We start from the raw sequence: 22,398 nt of genomic DNA, 5'->3' as shown, positions 1-22,398 counted from the left end.
AATTAAGGAAACACTCCAATTGACCATTGCAACAAAAAATAAAATACCTCAGAATAAACCTACCTAAGGAGACAAAAGACCTGTATGCAGAAACTATAAGACACTGATGAAAGAAATTAAAGAAGATACAAACAGATGGAGAGATATACCATGTTCTTGGATTGGAAGAATCAACATTGTGAAGATGACTATACTACCCAAAGCAATCTACAGATTCAATGCAATCTCTATCAAACTACCAATGGCATTTTTCACAGAACTAGAACAGAAAATTTCACAATTTGTATGGAAACACAAAAGTCCCTAAACAGCCAAAGCAATCTTGAGAAAGAAAAACAGAGTTGGAAGAATCAGGCTCCTGGACTTTAGACTATACTAAGAAGCTACAGTAATGAAGACAGTATGGTACTGGCACAAAAACAGAAATATAGATCAATGGAACAGGATAGAAAGCCCAGAGATAAACCCACACACATATGGTCACTGTATCTTTCATAAAGGAGGCAAGAATATACAATGGAGAAAAGACAGCCTCTTCAATAAGTGGTCCTTGGAAAATTGGATGGCTACATATAAAAGAATGAAATTAGAATACTCCCTCATACCACATACAAAAATAAACTCAAAATGGATTAAAGACCTAAATGCAAGGCCAGACACTATAAAACTCTTAGGGGAAAACATAGGCAGAACACTCTATGACATAAATCACAACAAGATCCTTTTTGACCCACTTCCTAGAGAAATGAAAATAAAAACAAAAAGAAACAAAAAACAAAAAGAAAGAATTAATCTCCAAAATACACAAGCAGCTCATTCAGCTCAGTCAAAAAAACAGAAAACCCTATCCAAAAATGGGCAGAAGACCTAAATAGACATTTCTCCAAAGAAGATATACAGATTGCCAACAAACACATGAATGGATGCTCAACATCACTAATCATTAGAGAATTGCAAATCAAAACTGCAATGAGGTATCACCTTACACTGGTCAGAATGGCCATCATCAAAAAATCTACATACATTAGATGCTGGAGAGGTTGTGGAGAAAAGGGAACCCTCATACACTGTTGGTGGGAATGTAAATTGATATAGCCACTATGGAGAACAGTATGGAGGTTCCTTAAACAACTAAAAACAGAACTACCATATGACTCAGTAATCCCACTACTGGGCATATACCCAGAGAAAACCATAATTCAAAAAGAGACATGTACCACAATATTCATTGCAGCACTGTTTACAATAGCCGGGACATGGAAGCAACCTAAGTGCCCATCGACAGATGAATGGATAAAGAAGATGTGGCACACATATACCATGGAATATTACTCAGCCATAAAAAGAAATGAAATTGAGTTATTTGTAGTGAGGTGGATGGACCTAGAGACTGTCATACAGAGTGAAGTAAGTCAGAAAGAGAAAAACAAATATCATATGCTAACACATATATATGGAATCTAAAAAAAAAAAAAACAGGTTCTGAGAAATGTAGTGGCAGAACAGGAATAAAGACGCAGAAGTAGAGAATGGACTTAAGGGCACAGGGATGGGGACGGGTAAGCTGGGATGAAGTGAGAGATGGTATGGACATATATATACTACCAAATATAAAATAGCTAGTGGGAAGCAGCCGCAGAGCACAGGGAGATCAGCTTGGTGCTTTGTGTCCACCTAAAGGGGTGGGATAGGGAGGGTGGGAGGGAGATGAAAGAGGGAGGAGATATGGGGATATATGTATATGTATAGCTGAGTCACTTTGTCATACAGCAGAAACTAACACACCATTGTAAAGCAATTATATTCCAATAAAGAAGTTAAAAAGCTGTAATTAAAAGAAGAAAATCCTCCCCCTTAAAATTTTTATTTTCAGTGTTGAAACTAGCAATGCACTTTCTCTTGAGAAGCACCTCTGAAAAGAGGCCATTGTGGGATCCAGGAGGAAGGAAGGGTGAAATTGTTTGCTGAAGTGTGACTTTAGACTTTAAGGAAAAGATGAAGTGTTAACTGTGGTACTTTTTTCTAAAGTGTTTGTTTCAAGCTCACCCTTAAAAAAATTACACCAGGTAAATAGGAGAGGAGACCTGATCAGAAACAATAAAAATATATTGGGATTTATTGTCCCTATATTGAATCTCTTTAGAACCTAAGCAGGCATAAATCAACATGGGCAAGAAACAAATAACCAAATCTCAACATTGATCCCAAATTAACAAAAATAGCTATTATTTTTGAACCACATTGGGTCTATACTGATGAAAATAATAGCTACATTTATTTATTTATTTATTTATTTATTTATTTATTTTCATATCCCCAGGCCCCAACTCAGGTTTAGTGAAGTACAGTTTCTGGGGGAAATGACTCAGGCATCTGCATTTTAATAAGAAGCCCAGGTGATTTTATTTTATTTTATTTTTTTACTTTTTTAAAAAAATTTATTTTATATTGAAGTATAGTTGATTAACAATGCTGTATTAGTTTCAGGTGTACAGCTAAATGATTCAGTTACACACATACATGTATCTATTCTTTTTCAAATCTTTTCCCATTTAGGTTATTACAGAATAATAAGCAGAGTTCCCTGTGCTACACAGTAGGTCCTTGTTGTTTACCTATTTTAAACATAGCACTGTGTACATGTCAATCCCAAACTCCCAATCTATCCTTCCCCCCACCCTTCCCCCTGGTAACCAGAAGTTCATTCTCTAGGTCTGTGAGTCTGCTTCTGTTACATTTATTCAACAACCATATGATCATCTAAAAATACACAGAAGAAACATAAGAAAAAAATCCAACATCCTTCATAATAAAAATTCTCAGCAAACTAGAAATTAAAGGGAACTTCCTCAATGTGATAACAGTATTAGATTGACAATTTAGGGTATCTATTTCTTTTTGAGTGATCTTTGGTAGTTCATGTCTTTCAAAGAAGTCATTCAGTTCTCCTACTTTGTAAAAATGTATGGACATAAAGTTGTTCAAAATATTTCTTATTATCATCATAATGTTTATATAGGATCTGTGGTAATGCCCCCTCTTTCATTTGTGATTTGTAATTTGGATATCTTCTCTCTCTCTCACACACACACACATTCTCCCTCTCTCTCTCTTTCTCTTTCATTTTTATTTCTTGGTCTTTCTGCCTAAACGGTCATTAAAGGGATTCAACAAGAGTTCCATTAAACCACAAGCTATGGCTACCATCAGGGCTCTTTGGACTTCTTGTGTCCAAAGACCAACAGGCAAGAAGAGGACTCACAATACTGGCAGGGAAGTTGACTAATTAGCAGGAGAAAATAGGGTCATTTCTTTTCTTTTTTCTTTTCTTTTCTCCTTTTCTTTTCACTTTTTATTTTGAAATAATTTTGCAGAAGCAGGGCAGAGAATCCTTGTGTATAATTCACCCATCTCCCTCAGGGTTAACATCTGACATATTTATGGCAATACTAGTATTATTATCTGTTTCTTACCCACAAAACAGTTTTGACACTAAATATATGGGATTTCCACACTAAGCGGTTATCCAATTTTCTGCAGACACCAACTGGGTGTCCTATAATTCAATTCTGACATTAACTACCTGGAGTAGCACAGACCCCACTGGTTAAGGGTCAGTCCCATAAAAATGTCCCCAATTTCAGATGCCAATCATAAGTAGTTGGTCTCCAGATTGCCCACACTTCTGCCTGACTTGGCTACCAATTGGTGGTTCCCATAAACCCCTCCTCAGTTTCAACAATTTGCTACAACAGCTCACAGAACCCAGGGAAACATTTTACTTGTTATTACTGGTTTATTATAAAGGATATTACAAGGCAGTGGTTCCCAGTATTGGTCTGTGGCCTTTTAGGCACCGGGCTGCACAGCAGGAAGTGAGCAGCAGGCAAGCGAGCAAAGCTTCATCTACTGCTCCCTATCGCTTGCATTACCGCCAGAACCATCCCCACCTCTGTCTGTTGAAAAATTGCCTTCCACAAAACTGGTCCCTGGTGCCAAAAAGGTTGGGGACTGCAGTTATAAGGGATACAAATAAATAGCTACATGAAGAGGTACATAGATGAAGTCTAAAAGGATCCCAAGTATAGTAGCTTTTGTCTTCATGGAGTTTGGGATGTACCACCTTCCTGGCACATGGATATGTTCACCAACCCAGAAACTCTCCAAATCCCATTGTTTATAGAGTTTCTGTGGAGGTTCCATTGTGTGGGTGTGATTGATTAAATCTTTTGTTATTGGTGATTAACTCAATCTCTAGCCCCTCAACCTTCCCTGGAGGTCAGGGGTGGGGCTGAAAGTTTCAACATTATAATCATATGGTTGCCTTCTCTGGCAAGTTTAAAAGGGGAGATGTATATATAAAATAATTGATGCTCCTCTCACACCTATCACTTAGGAAATTAGAAAGATTTTAAGAGTTCTGTGCTAGGTACCAGGAAAAGAGACCAAATATATATTTCTTATTATATCACAATAACACAGGTACATTTATCAAAATTAGTAAATCAACATTGGTATAGGATGGAAGGGCACATTAGGTGTATGGGAGTAAGAGATACAAACTCCTATGTATAAAGTAGATAAGCAAAAAGGATATATAGAATAGCATAGGGAATTATAGCCATTATCTTGTAATTACTTTAATAGAGTATAAACTGTAAAAATATTGAGTCATTATGCTGTATACTTTAAATATAATACTGTAAATCAACTACACTTCATTTAAAAAAGATCTACAATTCAAAAAGGATCAACATTGGTACAATACTAATTACTAAACTATCAACTTTATTTGGATTTCTCCACCATTAATGCCTATAGTTTATCCCACTAGTTTAACCTTCCTTTTCTAAGGTTCTCTTCAGAAAGAGAGGGTCATAGGAACCATGGAGGAGCTGTTCTCCAAAGCTGTGTGAAGTATATGCTGTGGAGCATAAAACATGTACTTGGCATCCATGAAAACATGGCACTCAGATCTCCTGCTTGGGGAAGGATAGTTGTTGGATGGCCCCAGCTGCTACCCACTGAATTCACCACTACACTCATGCTAAGTCATACTGCCAGTGGGCTGCTTGAAGACTCCTTAAATGAAGTCTCACCAACAAATCTCTTTTTTTTTCAACTTTCAAATATACAATACAGTATTGTTAACTATAGTTACCATGATGTATATAACATCCCCAGGACTTATCTATCTTGTAACTGAAAGTTTGGTTCTATTTTTTTTTTTCCTTAGTTAGACTGAGTCTCACCAGTAAATCTCTTTACTGTCTAATCCCATCTTGGGATCTGCTTATAGGAGGCATAGAAATAATGCAAATGCATATTCTTCTATTTTGGGTGAAGTGTGTTTTTTTAAAATGTCAATTAAGTCATGTTGGTTTGTAATATTGTAAAGGCCTTCTATATCTTCACTGATTTTCTATTTGTTCTATGGATTACTGAGAGAGTAGCACAGAAGTCTCTCAACTAAAATTGTGAATTTGCCTATTTATTCTTTCAGTTCTATCAGTTTTCATTGCCATATTTTGAAGCTAATTGTTAGGTGCATACATATTTAGGACTGTTACTTTTTTGTGTGAATTAATTCCTTTATCATTATGTCCTCCTTTTTACACCTGGTAGTACTATCCCTTGTATTGAAATCTACTTTGTCTGATATTAATAAAACCACTCTTTCTTTCTTTTAGTTAGTGTTTACATATCTTTTTCTATCCTATTACTTTTACTTTTGTCAACATGTTTATATTTGTAATGAGTATTTTTGTAGATAGCATATAGTGTGGTCATGCTTTTTATTCCATCTGATAACCTCTATCTTTTTTTTTTTTTTTTTTTTTTTTTTTTTTGCGGTACGCAGGCCTCTCACTGTTGTGGCCTCTCCCACTGTGGAGCACAGGCTCCGGACGCACAGGCTCAGCAGCCATGGCTCATGGGCCCAGATGCTCCGCGGCATGTGGGATCTTCCTGGACCGGGGCATGAACCCATGTCCCCTGCATCGGCAGGTGGACTCTCAACTACTGCACCACCAGGGAAGCCCTAACCTCTATCTTTTAATTTGAATGATTGATCCTTTTATATTTACTATATTTGTAGTGTTAGAGTTAAATCTAGTATCTTATTGGATGTTTTCTCTTTGTTCTATCTGTTCTCTATTTTTAAAAATTATTATTATTTTTTACTTCTGTTGCCTGCTTTTGGATTTGATTTGAGTATTTCTAAGACTGTATCCATCTTCACTATTAGCTTATTAGCAATATTATTTTCTTTTTAATTTTTAGAGGTTGCCCTAAAGTTTATAACACACATCTTTAATTTATCTAAGGCTACCTTCAAATAATATTTCACTACTTCATGTATAGTGTAAGAACCTTAAAAGAAAACCTTTCATTTTTTTCCCTCCTCCCATTTCTGTTACCACTGACATACAGTTTAATTTTAAATATGTTACAGTCCAATAATATAATATTAAAAATTTTGCTTGTAATGGTCAGTTATATTTTAGATCGAGTCAAAATAAGAAAAATGATAAATTTTGCATTTATCTTAACCCTTACCATTTTTAAGCTCTTAATTTCTTTGTGTAGATACAAGTTTCTGATCTCTTACTTCTCTTGCCTAAGAAACTTCCTTTAACATTTTTATATCATAGGTCTTAGGTCTTAGCGAAGAATTCTCTCAGTTTCATTTTTTTTTTTCTGAAGGAAAACTCTTTATTCACCTTCATTTCTGAAAGATGTTTTCACTTGGTATAAAATTAAGAGTTGGAAAATTTTACCTTAAAGATGTCACTTCTCTTTCCTCTCTTGCATAATTTATGGTGAAATTGTTATTAATAGTCTCTTATTATCCATATTTTTTTCACTGTGCATATATATCTTTTTGTCTATATCTAATTTCAGTGTTTTCTTTTCTTCTTTAGTTACCATAAGTGTAAATATGCTCTATCAGGTATGCTTTATTTTTTATTTATCTTTTTGTGTTTCTCTAAGCATCCTGAATCTGCAGTTTTATTACTTTTATTATTTTGCAAAAATTCTTGGCTGTCTTCTCTTCAAATATTTCTTCTGCTATGTTCTCTCTAATTTGTCTGAGACCTCAATTACATGTGTATTAAGCTATTCGGTATTATTCCAGAGCTGTTGGATATCTTTTTTCCCCTACTGCTTTTCTCTTTGTGATTCAATTTCAGTATATACTCTTCATCTATACTCAGATTCACTGTTTCTTACTTCAGTTGTGTTAAGTCTATTCATGAGCCTGGCAAATGAATTCTTTATCTTTTATACCATGCTTTTTATTTCTAGCATTTCCATTTGATTTTTTTATAGTTTTATCTCCCTGTTGAAATTCCCCCTCTCTTGATGCAAATCATCAAATTTTCAAGTAGATGTTTTAAGATATTGAACATAGTTGTTTTAAAGTCACTGTCTGATAGTTCCAGCATCTGAGTCCTTATTAAGTCTGTTTATATTAATTGCTTTTTCTCTTGACAATTGGTTGGGGGTGGGGGTGTGCTCATACCTGTGTCTTGTACTTTTTTTATATTAAATGTGAGACATATTATTATATACGAACATATAACATATTTAACAGTGGAGACTGAGGTAAATATTAGCATTTATGCTTGAAAATGGGCATGGCTCTTTTTTTGGTTAGGTTATTAGTATTAAGGGTTGAGTCAATCCAGTCAGGAGTTAAGCTGGCTTTGTTGTAGCTATGTTTACCCTCAGGACACCATAAACTTAAAATTTTTCTGAAGTTTTACCTCAATGTTTGTACTCCACCCTCCACTTTCTACCACCCCAGTATGCTTACACCACATAGCTGGGTTTCTCTTCACACTTTTGACCTTTCTCTGTATCTGAGTACTGTCCCTGTTCCTCAGTGATTCCTATACTGGTGATAGTGAGGTTCTTTGTTGCCTGGCCCAGCTCAGTGTAGGTAGGCTCTCTGTGTCTGGGCTTTGGGTGTGGGGCTTCCTCAGTGCTCATGGCCCTCTTCTATGTGGCAGCCAAACTCTGCCTAGTGTATGTGGTGGGTCATGTACAGGTGAAAATTTTTTTCTCCTCCCCCTGTGGTAGGAGATGTCTAATAATTTTGTAGCATTTTGGGCAGAGGACTCTTGACTATTTCCCTCTACTTCTTTCAGCACAATGGGTCTTTACCTGAGCCTTGGTGGTGATAGGGTTTGATGCCCTTCCCCAAGGGGAGAGGGAAGAGGGGAGGGACAAATTAGGAGTATGGGATTAACAGATACAAGCTACTATGAATAAAATAGGTAAGCAACAAGGATATACTGTATAGACAGGGAATTATAACCATTATTTTGTAATAACCTGTGACAGAATATAATCTACAAAAATACTGAATCACTACGCTGTACATCTGAAACTAACACAACATTGTAAATCAACTATACTTCAATTAGGGGGAAAAAAAAGAAAGCTCTTGCCCAGTTGAGAAAAGAGTCTAATCAAGGAATAAGGAGTTATGCCTTTCCTGCTGTGGTGGGAGTGGTGGCAGATGCTCTCCTACACACCACCACTGAGAGAAGCTTGCTCTGGACTCCTGACTTGCCCCTAATCTATGAGTGAATGTCAGCTCCCTTTGTATCTAGGCCTCCCAGTGATTCTATACTATAACACCAGCCTGCACTTGGCTTTTAGCAATCCATTAAATTTTTAGCAGATTTCCTCTCACCTACTTGTATGGCTGCCATATCTTTCTCCTATCGTTTGCCACTGGTAGCCTAAGCCCAGGGTCAGACATAATTGGCAGTGGTAGTACTGAAACATAACACTATTACTTTACTTTAGATAGTTTTCTTGTTCATTAGTTGTAGCATTAAAACTGTTAGCTGGTACTTTAAAAAAAACAGAATTCTTACAGAAACTATGAAAGCATTTCTTGTTTCATTTGTTGTGATGAAGTGAAATGTATATTTCTTGGAAAGGTACATACACTGCTTGGTGTGAGATCCTTGAGAACAATACCTAACAGTTACATTTTATTATCCTCATTGCTTACCTAAGAAAGAAGGAAAAGTAATATTCTGAACAGTGAATGTCCTCAGTCTTAAAAAACCTATATAGTGGAAATTGACCAAGGTCTCCCAGAATAATCACACTCAGTAACCAAGTAGTAAAGTAATGATTTGAACTCATGTGAGCAATAGAGGGTTAGCAGTAAGCCTATGATATCTGTGAAATACTTTTTCCTTTACCAGGGACACCTGGGAAAGAACAAGCTGCACTGGTCAAAGCCCCTTGCAAACTTACTAGCAGAAAGATAACAGAGAAAGTCCTTGTATTTGAAATGTTTTTAACAAAATATATCTGGTCTGTCTATGTTGCTTATTGTACATACCTTATGAATTCATAGATATATAGGACACGGCCCACTGGAAAATGTCATGTAAGCTATATTGAAGTTTTAAAAAGGAGATGCTCCATAACCAAAACGGCTCCTTCTGTAACAAGCAATGTCCTGCATGTGTTGCTTAGAACATCCCCTGTTTAATCAAAATCAGAATAGGTCCTAGTGGACCTAGGGAGTGGCATTGGTCATCTTAAACCTTTCCAAAGGAAAATGCATTGCCTGTGTTACATTGTCACCCATACACTTTTAATTATTAGCAAAGCTCAGTACTGAGTATTATACCTGATTCTTGTGAATCAAATTTGACAATCCAAACTACTGATTTTTAATTTCAATAGCTATCTCTGATTTCAAAGTACATACATGTTCCCCTGTGCAATAATTCCTGGTTCAGTCTGGTACATGGTCAGAGTCTAAAGAAGAATCATTGAGTCAAATTCAGAATTCATGTCATTTTACCACACAGATTCTTTAACCACATTTAGGGAGTTTTCATTTATTCTAAGTTTTGAAATACCACTGTGTAATAATGACGGTATGACCTGTGATAAAAATTCCAGAAAACAAAAAATCGTTATGCAGCATATGCGAATAAAACAGAAAAGAAATACTGCATATTGTTGCAAACTACGGAGGACAAAGACCATAAAATTAACCATAATGAATTTATTTTCCTTGGGTATAAGGTATTAGTGTTTGGCTATTTTGTGATAGACAATTGATCTGCTTTTGATAATAGCAGCCACATGAAATGAGTCTATCCAATAGGCATTGGGCTAGGTACTCTTTCTTTATAGTTTTATTACAACAAAGACAAATAGAAACAAGAAAATAATTTATTTGGAATGTTACTCAGGGCTCAACCTAAGTACAACCAATACTTGCTTTTCACACCCAATGGTCTGGATTTCTTTGATTGCTCAAGGTAGCTAACATAATGACTTTGTCTTTAATTGTATAGTTGGTTTGAGTAATGGATACATATAGTTCTGTATTATTAAAGAATTTTTATTTTTGTTATTCTTGAATGGTTTTGTTTTAATTTTTTCTAAGTTTTTAATTTATCACTCATAAATTTGGAAGGCCCTCTAGGTTTAGTAAACTTCATGACTTGTTTTTAGGTCATTCATTTCTAAACACTAACACACACACGCAAGTTTATTGTAGAAACCTTCATACTCTAACCCCTATTTCTCAGCACCTGACTTCTATACAATTATTTTTTACACTGTTAAAATTCAGGCTATCCAAGTAGCCTCAAAAACAAGTCAAAGAGACAGACCTACTGGTATTGAAATTGTCTAGAAGACTTTGAGAGTGGTCACAGGGGAGGTATTATTTGTAGAAAATACAAAAGGACAGCCAGAATTGGATTCTCAATGTTGTCTTCCTTTCCAGAGTAACTGTGCCTATGCTAAGTATGCATAATAATATTCTCTGCTTTCCTGTTTAGTGATGGGGCTTCACATGAGCACCCTACAATGGCTTTTAAACAGCTTGTTTGCCAGAAGGATAATAATCAGCCAGTATTTTGACAACAGCACTGGAAAACAACCAGTTTCTCCCTGAGTCAGAAGACCTTTTCAGATGTCTTGAGTAAAGTTCATACAAGAATCAAGTTTTTTCCCTGATTTCTTTAATTGGTCTCTTATCGGGGAAAAGGAAGCTTGCCACAGTATATTTTTTAGCCTTATGAATTTTCTGCCTTTAGTCTTTATACATCAATCAATTAGGTCATTAGAAAGAAACTATAGAAAATGAAAATAATTCTAATTATAAAGAAGAATAACTATATAATTATAGCAATAGAAAATTTCTAATTATAAAATAATTCTATAGAAATAATTTCTAAATAAAAATAATTTGGAATCAGAGGACACATTTTTTTTATTTATTAGGTTTCTGATCCCAAATAAGTCCCTAAATTTCTCTCAATCTTGCCTTCTTAATCTATTAATTAGAAAGAAAATGTCTGATTTGCCTATTCCACAGGCATTTTATGAATATCAAATGAAAAAATGTGCATGAAATTCCTGGTAACTGGAATGTATATAAACATGTTTGATCCACCCAACCATGTATTTACACTATCCCTTGAATCCATCATTCATTTTCCTGGTGTGTTCCTAAGTTAGAGTTTTGCCCAATTAAACCATGCCTTGTCTTTGAGTGAGAGTAAAAGAGATTTCACCTCACATATCAACACAGTAAGTGATAGTGGCTGCCTAAAATACTGTTTTGAATGGGTTTCTGAAAAAATATTAGGTTTAATAGAAAATAAGTATTGTTAATAATGACATCTCCCATGGGGACAAGTACAGATATATAAGTGGCCATGCCACACATTGGCAATAGCTTCCTTAAAACTCAAGACAGGTATTCCAAAAACTGGATAATCCTTGCTAACTTCAGGACCAACATTAACATAGAACATAAAAGATTTACATTACCTAACATCAGTCTCTCCCACCTGACCAAGACAAACATCACCTAGTTTTTTCAAGAGTAATTAATAATAAAGCCTCTTTGTACTACCTTAAATTAGTTATTGAGGGCATTAAAAATTTTTTTGAAATAGAAAATGAATGTTGGATGCTAGAGGGATCTAGCTGTGAACTCACTGAAAAGCAAGGTGAACTCTGGTACTCTGACCAGTGAGGTAAGTATTCTCCATGTTGTTCCATTCAGAGAGGAAGACTTTCCATGATAAAGGACTGTTTTTCAGTAAAGGGATATGAATAGATGTGTGCATTTCCCTGTGAGAACATCCTAACAAGTCAGGCACCATGAAGGATAAATCTTAATCACCGACTTTTTCATAATTACAGATTGCTGTTGATGTATGTCAGGAAGATACATTTTGATATATTTTCCCCAAAGCAATGGTCTGAGGAAAAAGTATGACAGTGTATAATTTGAGCAATTAGTTTTTAAAATGACTTATTAAATGTGATTCATTTAAGAATGTAGAAAACACTGGGGACTTCATATCAAAGATACTAAATGACCCCAAAAGGTCTGGTTGATACATTTGCCTTGTTAACATTCATTGACTCATCCATTTATTTATTCAGTGAATGATGTTTGAACACTATGTGCCAAGAGGTGTGCTAGATGGTGATAATACAATGGTGAATAAGACAAGCATGATTCCCTAGCTTCATAGGACTAACACTCTAACAGAGAAACAATCATTAATCAGGTAATTACATTTGTCGAGATTGCTGCAAAGGACACAGCACAGTATGCTAAGAAGATCATAATGAGAAGACTTAATTCTCTGAGATTAGGGAATGCTAAAGCCCTAAAGGTTTATAATGGTAAATATATGAGGGTAGAGAAATGGTAAATATTTCCTAGATAAAAGTGAGGAACCAAAATGGTCAACTTAGCCAACTGAGCCAGCCAGTCTAGATTAAAAATAAATAAAGGCAAGTAGGTTTGTTAGAAATAGAGTCACCCATTGTTATGCACATTTTTGATGCTGGTATTTTCTTCATTTTCACCTGAGACTAGGAGATTTTGAATGTCTTATCATTAGGCTGACTTCAGAAGCAAATTCCTTTTGTCTGGATTCTCCTTGTTGTTTTGTTTTGTTTTGTCTTTTTTCTCCCTTAGGAATGAGTCATCAAAACCATCATGTACAGCAAGAATCTGAAAAAGGCTTACCACATTCCCAGGGAATAATGCCAAGCTGCCTAGAAATCTATCCACACATCCTCAAAATATATACAGATCAAAAAGGGGAGAATAAGAAAACTCTCAGTAGGGTCAGTCCATATCCAATCACTATTTAACACAGTAATAAAAAGACTTCAATTTGGCACAGCTCTGAAAGACCTTCCCCAGTTTTTGAGCTCCCTGTAGGGTCAGCTGACATCTTTGGTGAGACTGTTTAAACAGCCCAACTTCTCCTTCTATTCAACTCTGCTTCTTTTTCTTCCCTTCTAGAAGTAGTATTCCAAGCTTTCCCTAATTAATCTCCTGATTAGTAATCTCGGCCCTATGAACTGAACTGTGTTCCCCCCGCCTCCCCAAAATCTATATATTGAAGTCCTAACCCCTAATGTGATTATATTTGAAGACAGAGCTTTTAGGAAGTAATTAAGGTTAAAAGAGGTCATAACGGTGGAATCCTAATTCTATAAGATTTGTGGCCTAATAGGAAGAGAAAGAACTCTGTGTGTGTGTGTGTGTGTGTGTGTGTGCAGGTGAGTGTATCTTTATGTGTACACACAGAAGAATAGTCACGTGAGCATACAGTGAGAAGGTGGACATTTGCAAGCCAAGACAGGAACCCTTACAAGAACCTGACGATGCTGGCATCCTGATCTCAGTTTTCCAGCCTCCAGAACTGTGAGAAAATAAATTTCTGTTGTTTAAACCAGCCAGTCTACAATATTTTGTTATGGCCACCCCAACTGACTAATACACTCTGTCTCAGCATCTGCTTCCCAGGAAACCCAACCTGCAACAGTGGCCCTTTGCAATCACCACTGACTATGCAATCAGAACAATTCCTCAGACTCAAATGAAAATAAAACAAATAAATTATTTACGTGGAGATTCCAATATGCTTAAGTGCTTTCTGAGTTGAAACTCAAGCTTTACATTTAGAAAGTATCTTCTCAGCCTGAATTACACTAAGAAGATAACCGCCTGGTGAGCACAAAGCTATTCATCATATTCATGACTTGGGGAGAGGCTGCCTGCCACTGGTCCCAGAGTTTCTGGCAGGTGGAAATGGAGAGATTGTCATTTCTAGTATGTCATGTTCCCAGTGGTGCTGAATCACTTGAAATTCCACACACCTGTATTGTCCCCTCTAAGACTTCTTACCATCAAAATGCAAGATGCTACAGAGCTCTGAGACAGGTGATAAGAAGGGTCCACTGAGCCAAGGAAACAACAAATAACTTTGTAGAAGCATCTGAAAATTTAGCATTTCCAATCAAAGCCTTGTCTGCTCTGAGCAGAACTAAGTCCTGCACTCCAAATTATTAGGGCTGGGAATGCAGGAAAACCTGAATCCTGCCCTGTAATCAATACTTCCTCATTTAAGATTTCTGAGGCAGATTTATACAAGGATCAATGCCTAGGAGAGACATAAAGTACCGCTTCATTGTGAAAGATGGGTCAGCATCTGATACTGCAATAAGGACTCTCTGGTGCTGGTAGATAAAATTGACCCAATTAAGACTGGACTGGAAGCCAAAGCAATGTCTGCATTTCCACCTTAAGCCCCAAACTCAGATTTCCTCTAGCTAGAAGCAAGGCAAAAAGAAACAAGAGAGATGCATGGAGCCTGAGCACACTTACTTCCACATTTCTGCTCATGCTACTGCCTCTGGAAATCCTTCTTTAAACAATGCTCCACCTCACACCCTCCAGAAACCTCCATTAGTGAGTTACTCTTTATTTGTGCCTTCCACTTTAGATATATCCTTGTTGCACATTTCAGCCTCTTTATAATGACTTATCAGGTCCTTTTATTCACTAGAGAATGAGTTTCTTGGAGTCAGGGACCACATCTTGCTAAACTGTCAGATGATTCTAACACAGGACCTAGTGAAACAATAGGTATGATATACCCAGGAACATGAAATCACACATCATCTGGCCCCAACCTTTGTTTCTAGCCTCCAATTTCACTAAACCCACCAGTCTATCACTTACCCACATTTCCCTGCTTTATTCACAACACACAACTCACTGACCTGCAAAACACACCCTCCTGCTTTCACTCATACTATTCCCTCTGTCTGAAATGTTCGCTGATCATTTCAAACAATAAAAATCTTCCTCTTCCTCTGGGGTTCTACTCAAATACTGCTTTCTCCACAGGGTCTCCTCTTTGCTTTCCCATCATCTCTTTTTGATGCCTTTCTTTCCACACACATCATACTTTCTCTGCACTGGTCTCCATTTTTACTGGGCTATAAATTCTTTGAAGGCAGAAGTCAGGTTGTACTCCCTTCTCTACCCAAGGGCACTCAGACAGATGCATGGCTCCCTGCTTCTGTCCCTATTAAATCTGTTCCACTTTTTGTATCCTCGAAGCTGCAAACCTGGGAAGCATCTTAAACCCACTCTCATTGGTTACCATTCTCTATACTTCTTGAACTCACTATTTCTTTTCACTACCACCACCCTAGCTCATTGCCTTCCAATCTTCTCTTTATCTAGAGGAGAGCTGCCCTCACTGTCAGTCATCTCCTTGCCTGCAGATTCACTCACTCTCACCAAGGATCTTTTATGCTAGACTCTAAGGCCCCTGAAGGCAGAGGCTCTATCTTATTTGTCTTTCTTTTTTGTTAAACACTTCTAAGGGCCTATTGTTTACCAGACTCTGCTTTAGCTTTGAAGACAGAAGCACAAGCAAGACTCAGTTCCTGGCACAATGTTTGCTATATTGTAGAATTTTCAGAAATATTTATGGAGCGAATTAATGAAAAAGGAATGGATGATTTTTTTCAAGTGCATGGATCATCATCTTTCTCCTACTTAAAACCCTTCTCTGGCCCACATATATGGTTAATTGATTTTCAACAGTTAGCAAAGCAATTCATTAAGGAATGAAAGTCTTTTTAACAAATCATCCTGGATCAACTAGATATTTATATTTAAACAAACAAGCAAACATTGACCTTTATCTTATACCATATACAAAAATGTAACTCAAAACGGATCATAATCCTAACTTTAAAATCTAAAACAATACAACTTTTAGAAGAAAATACAGTAGAAAGTCTTTGTGACCTTGGGATAGGCAATGGTTTGTCAGATATAAGCAAAAAGCACAAAACATAAAAAAATGATAATGTAGAGTTTTGCGCTTCAAAACATCATAAAGAAAATGAAACTGTAAGCCATAGACTAGTAAACTATTAATGACCCATATATCAAACAAAGGATTTGTATTTAGAATCTATCAAGAACATTTACAGCTCATAAGAAGACAAACAACTTCATTAAAATTAAGCAAAATATTTGAACAGAGACTTCACAAAAGAAAGTACAGTCATCCCTTGGTAGCCACAAGGCATTAGTACAAGGACCCCTGAGAATACCAAAAATCACCAGTGCTCAAGTATCATAAGTAAAATGGATTAGTATTTGCATATAACCTATGAATATTCTCCCTTATACTTAAATCATCTCTAGATTACTTATAATACTTAATACAATGTAAATTCTATGTAAATAGTTGCTGGCACATGAAAAATTCAAGTTTTGCTTTTTGGAACTTTCTGGAATAAATAAAATATTTTTCATCCATAGTTGGTTGAATCCATGTATGAGGAACTGAGGATATGGAGGGCCAACTGTATACACATGGTCAATAAGCATATGAAAAGGAGATCAACATTACTAGGTATCACAGAAATGCAAATTAATAATGCAATGAGATACCATACACACCCATTTGATTTGATGAAATTTAAAGATTGAAAATACCAGTGTTAATGAGATTATAGAGCATCTAAAAGTTTCATATACTGCTACAAAATGGTACAAGCACTCTGGAAATTTTTCTTAAAAAGTTAAATGTAAAACAATTAAAAAAAAAGTTATGCACAGACATTCTGTTCCTAAATATCTATGTAAGAGAAATGAAAACATAAATACACAGACTAGAACATGAATGTTCATAGCTGCTTTATTAAAATTATTTCAATAATTTATTTAGTAGCCCAAACCAGAAAACAATACAAATGCCTACCAACGGGAAAATAGATAAAAGACTGTGGTATATATTCATATACTACAATGGAATAGTATACAGCAACAAAAAGAAATGACCTATTGGTAATTGCAACAACATAGATGAACCTCACCTCAAAATCATTATGGTGAGTGAAAGAAGCCAAGCACAAATGAGTACATACTATATGAATCCATTTATATAAAATTCTAGAAAATGGGAACTAATGTATAGTGACAGAAACCAAGTCAGAGGTTGCCTGGAGCAGAGTTCAGGGGAGAGACAGGTTGAAAAAGGGCATGAGAAAACTATTGAAGTGATGGAAAATGTTTGTTTTCTTGATCGTGGTAATGATTTCATGGGTGTTTAAATATGTCAAAATTCATCAAATTGTATGCTTTAAATATGTGCAATTTATTGTACTTTAAATATGCCTCAACAAAATTGGGGGAAGGCCCTCAGTGGTTCCCTATCACCAATGAATAAAGTAAAATTTGTGTCACAGGGTTTCATAACTCAGACACCTGCCTCACTCTGGCCTCCTCTCTAATCACTTCCCCTGAACACTTTATGTTCTAGAAGGACTGAACAGCATCTCCTCCCTTAAATAATTCTCCTTCTGTCACTTGCTGGACACGTGTTCTTTTTATAGGGTGTTTCCTTTCTGGAAACTTCACTCATACTCCTGTTCATCTGGAAAATAATTAGTCATTTCTCAAAACTCAGTTCAGTGTGTGCTCAATAAGTAATTGTCCAATGTGTGAATGGGCTCAGGTATACCTCCTCTAGGAAGCCTACTCTGACCCTCTATACATATCCCCTGGAGTCAGTCACTCTTTCAACAATTTGTTAGTACTCCTTATATCTGTTATCATCCTGTATTGCTTTACATGGAGTACTAAATCTGCTTCCTTACATGTGAACTCCTTGGGAATGTAGTAGGCAGAATTCTAAGATGCCCCCTCAAATTCTTGTCCAGTGTGCACACTAACATTTTCCCAATTATTCAATCAAATACTAATCTAGGTGTTGCTATGAAGAGCATTTTGCAGATGTAATTAAGGTCCAAAATCAATTAGCTTTAAGTTAGGGAAATCATCCATGTGGTCCTGACTTAATCATGCAAATCCTTTAAAAGCTAAGCATTTTCTCCAGTTGGTCACAGAAGAGAAAATCATAGATTCAAAGCATGAGAAAGATCCAATGCACCTTGCTGGCTTGAAGATGGAGGACACCAAGTGGTGAGGAATGTGAATGGCCTCTAGGTGCTGAGAGACTCCTAACTGACAGCCAGCAAGGAAAATGGAACTTCAGTGCTACAACCCCAAGGAGCTGAGTTCAGCCAAAAATGTAAATGAGCTCAGAAGTGGATTTTTCCCCAGAGTCTTCAGATAAGAATTAAATATGGCTAACAGTTCCATTTCATCCTGAGCAATGAACCCATCCATGCTGTGCCAGGCTTCTGAACTACAGAACTGTTAGCTAATAAATGCGTATTGTTTTAAACCTCTACATTTGCTTCATTTGTTACACTGCTGCATAAAAATAATACAGGGACAGGAACCACATCTTACATATCTTTATAGCACATGGCTTCTCATGTAACAAGTCCTTAATCATGTTTTTCAGAAAAAATTAAAAGAAGAATGAGAAGAAGGGAAGGAGGGAGAAACAAAGATAAAAAAATAAAAGGAATGAAAGAGAAAAAAGAGAGGGAAACATTTTAGTTTCCAGAATAGTGGCCCTTGACCTTAGCTATACATTATCATCCTATGGAGAGCTTTAAAAAATATTAGTATCTGGGTTCCACCCCCAGTGATTCTGATTTAAGTGATCCAGATGTGGCTTAAATCTCCCCAGATGTAGCCCAAGTTGAGAAACACTGCTATGGTTGCTCCACGTGAATTGACTCCCAAGGACCAGTAGCTCAACCAGAACTTCAGTGGATCCAGGCTCCTGTGGAGACTGGCTGGGTCCTTAGGGTTAACGTGTAGAAAGTCCTTAGTTACTAGCTGTGTCCTAGTCCACAGTTAGCTCTTCCCAGGACGTTAATGGGCCTCACTCCAGGAGATATTCATTCTTCTCTCCATTCACAGGTTCCTTAGTTTAGGTTTAAATAATAATCCCTTGGTATTTTAATAAATTCTGGGCTTCCTCCACATTACAACCTTCTTGGACCCTACTGATCACATAAATTTTTCTCTGCAGGATTCTCTACTGCAATCCACAGAGCAAATGTTCATAATGTTCTGATTAGAAATGGTGGATGCCATTATCTGGATACTGTCCTTATCTATCACCAACACCTAAGCATATTTCTCAGTTAAAAAAATTACTTTAATTGCTAATCAGAATTCTTTGGAGGGCTTTATAATCTAAAGAAGGCTATATTGGGATTCTGAGCTTCAGTGCTGGTTCTGCCCCTTATTAACTATATGAGATATCTGGCAAGATAGTTAACCACTAGTTATAATAGTTTATCATCATTAAAATAAAGGAGTCTATATTATCTCATAAGGTTGATATCAGACTCATAGTATGATAATGTAAATGTTTGTTACAACAGCTTAGGTGTGTATATGTACATGTATGTGTGTGTATGTGTGTGTGTGTGTGTGTGTGTGTGGTGAGAGTGCATATGTACACATATACATATATTGTTCAGATTTAACTAATTCACTGGAGTACCTAATATATTTCTGTCACTCTGCAGGGGAGTTTTTTAGAAAAAAATGTAAAATATTTCAATAAATCCTTTTCTTAGGGAAAGAAAGAAGGATGGATGGGTAGGATGCTCTACCTGGCATGAAGATACCAACATGTGGTATTGATTTTTAAGTTTAGCTGGTCTTTCAAAGGTAGCTGAGAGAGGAGAGGGAAAAGGGCATACACATAAATTTTAGATAAGTCTCTTATGGAGCATACTCTATGTGTCAGCACCTAGGCAGTTATCTAAATAAATGATCTAAATAATTATGCAGAGCAAGCCTGTGAGACAGGTATTTTTATTCCCATTTTTGTAGATAAAACCATTGCAATTTATAGATGAATTGGAACTTGGTCAAGGGCATGCTGTTAGTAAGCCATAGGCCTGAGATTTGAATTGTGGGCTCTTTGATCTGCCAATAAAATCAGAATACTTGGTTTGGATTGCCAACTATGTTGTCTTGGAATAACATCAGATTGTAAATTAGAAAACCAATTAAATACTATCCTTGAGGCTGAGAGGGGATGATGACAACACTATACAAGGAAGAACTCTATTCTAAACGTGAAACCTAGTAGGGGAAGGTACTCACAGCTGGGAGCCAATGGCCAGGAGGGGGCAAAGTTCCATGGGAGAGGGATGGGCCACTCGGATGTACCTGACAGGAAGACTGAACAGTTAGGAAAGACGGTAGGTCCTTTTTTTCGGTGGTACCTATACACTACTGCAATGGTTCTCAAGCTTGAGGGTGCATCAGAATCCCCTAAAGGACTTGTTAAAACACAGGTTTCAGACCCCATTCCCAGAGTTTCTGAATCTGGGTTTAGGTAAGGTCAGGGGATTTGCATTTCTAATAAATTTCCAGTGATGCTGATGTTGCTGATCTGGGGACTGCAGTTTCAGAACCACTGTACTAGAGATACACAAATGTATCTGACAAGACCAGTAGATCTCTTTGGAGACCGAGGTCACTATTAGATAGATTATCTAGTGTTTAGTTATCTATCTAGTTACTAGATAGCAGTGTTTAAGAGTGTGAGCACTGCAGCTAGATTATCTGGTTTCAACAGTCACTCTTATTGCTCAGTGGGTGGTTGATTTGGGGCATTTTATTTAAATTTGTGCCTCAGTTTAGATAGGTCAATCGACAGATAGATAGATACATAGATAGATAGACAGAGAAAGACAGATAACTAGGCAGACAGGGACTTCCCAGGTGGTCCAATGGTTAAGACTCCACACTTCCACTGCAGGGGTCGTGGGTTCAATCCCTGGTAGGGAAACTAAGATCACACATGCCGCATGATGTGGTCAAAAAATAAAATTAAAACAAAATTTTTAAAAAAGAATAAGCTTTAAAAAAACTAGAGAGACAGACAGTCAGTAAGAAATATGGATATATGTCTAACATTGCTTAGCACATAGAAAACCAAAAGCTATCATTATGCACCAGTATGGCAGGGATGTGGTTTGGTGGACATGGGGATGGTCCACCCACATTCCTTTTCAAAGAGTCCTTGTTGCTAAGCTGTAGGGAGTACTGCAGGCAGACACACTCCAGCTCTCAGTCCCTTCAAGGACCGCCTCAGCTGCAGAGAGCCACCTGGCCCAAGATCAACTCCTCCCACAGGCAGGCACATCTAGTGACTGTTAAGGCAGAGATATAAAGGCCTGGTCATTTTGGCCCAATGCATGACAACTCTGGCACCAGTCTAGTCTAGAGCTTCCTGAGGGGTCAGCTGAAGCTGCTTGGCCTGCATCACAGCCCAGCTTCTCCCTTTGCTCAAGCCTGCTCCCTTCCTTCCCTTTCATAGAGACTGGTCCCAAGGACCCTCCAGTATGAACTTATGGTGCACTAAACTGCATCTCAGAGTCTGCATCCTGGAGAACTCAATGTGCAAGATGTGAAGCCCATTGAGACCAAAGGTGCAGGATTTGGAGGAAGAAGCACAACACAACATTAAAAACTTCAGACCCAGTTCTTGGGTTTCATATCTGATTTCATAAAATTTTCTAATGAATAATAGCATCCATTCATTGATACTTAGTTTCTGCCTCGATTGTTACTTTTCATCATCAGAAAATGCCTATGGAGTTATTGTTATCCCTAATACACAGATAAGGAAATGAGATTTACAGCTGATAGGTAACTTTTATCCCTAGCCATGTTAAATAACTTTGTCATGAATAAAACCTGAGTGTGTCTGACTCTGAAGGCTGTGCTCTCATACATCATACTTTTCTGTTCTGGTTTCTCATTGAAGGAAAATGCAAGAAGCATTTTTCACAGGATGAGAGACTTGGGGCTTAGGAAAGCTTTGCTTATTCAAGCAGGTAAAGGTCTGCCTGGAAAGCCGCTGTCTCCCTTACAAAAGAAATTGTTGTTGAGCCACTGAGGACTTTGTTAATCACTGGTGCTGGACACTCCTGAAATTAGATAGGACTCTCTTCACTGCAGGCTCTCAGAAGAGTGGGAGGTGGCTCAGTTAGTCATGAGAAGATGATATTTGACAAGGACCCAGCTCATGAATTTTTTGACTACCTGTATTTTGCTAATACAGATTCTAAAATAAAATATGTAGAAGGGACAATCTAGGCAAACAT

This window comes from Mesoplodon mirus (assembly GCF_964341445.2).
Source record: "Mesoplodon mirus genome assembly, chromosome: 3".
In the NCBI taxonomy this organism is placed as follows: Eukaryota; Metazoa; Chordata; class Mammalia; order Artiodactyla; family Ziphiidae; genus Mesoplodon; species Mesoplodon mirus.
The sequence above is the reverse complement of the archived record's forward strand: the minus strand, read 5'-3'. Positions refer to the sequence as shown.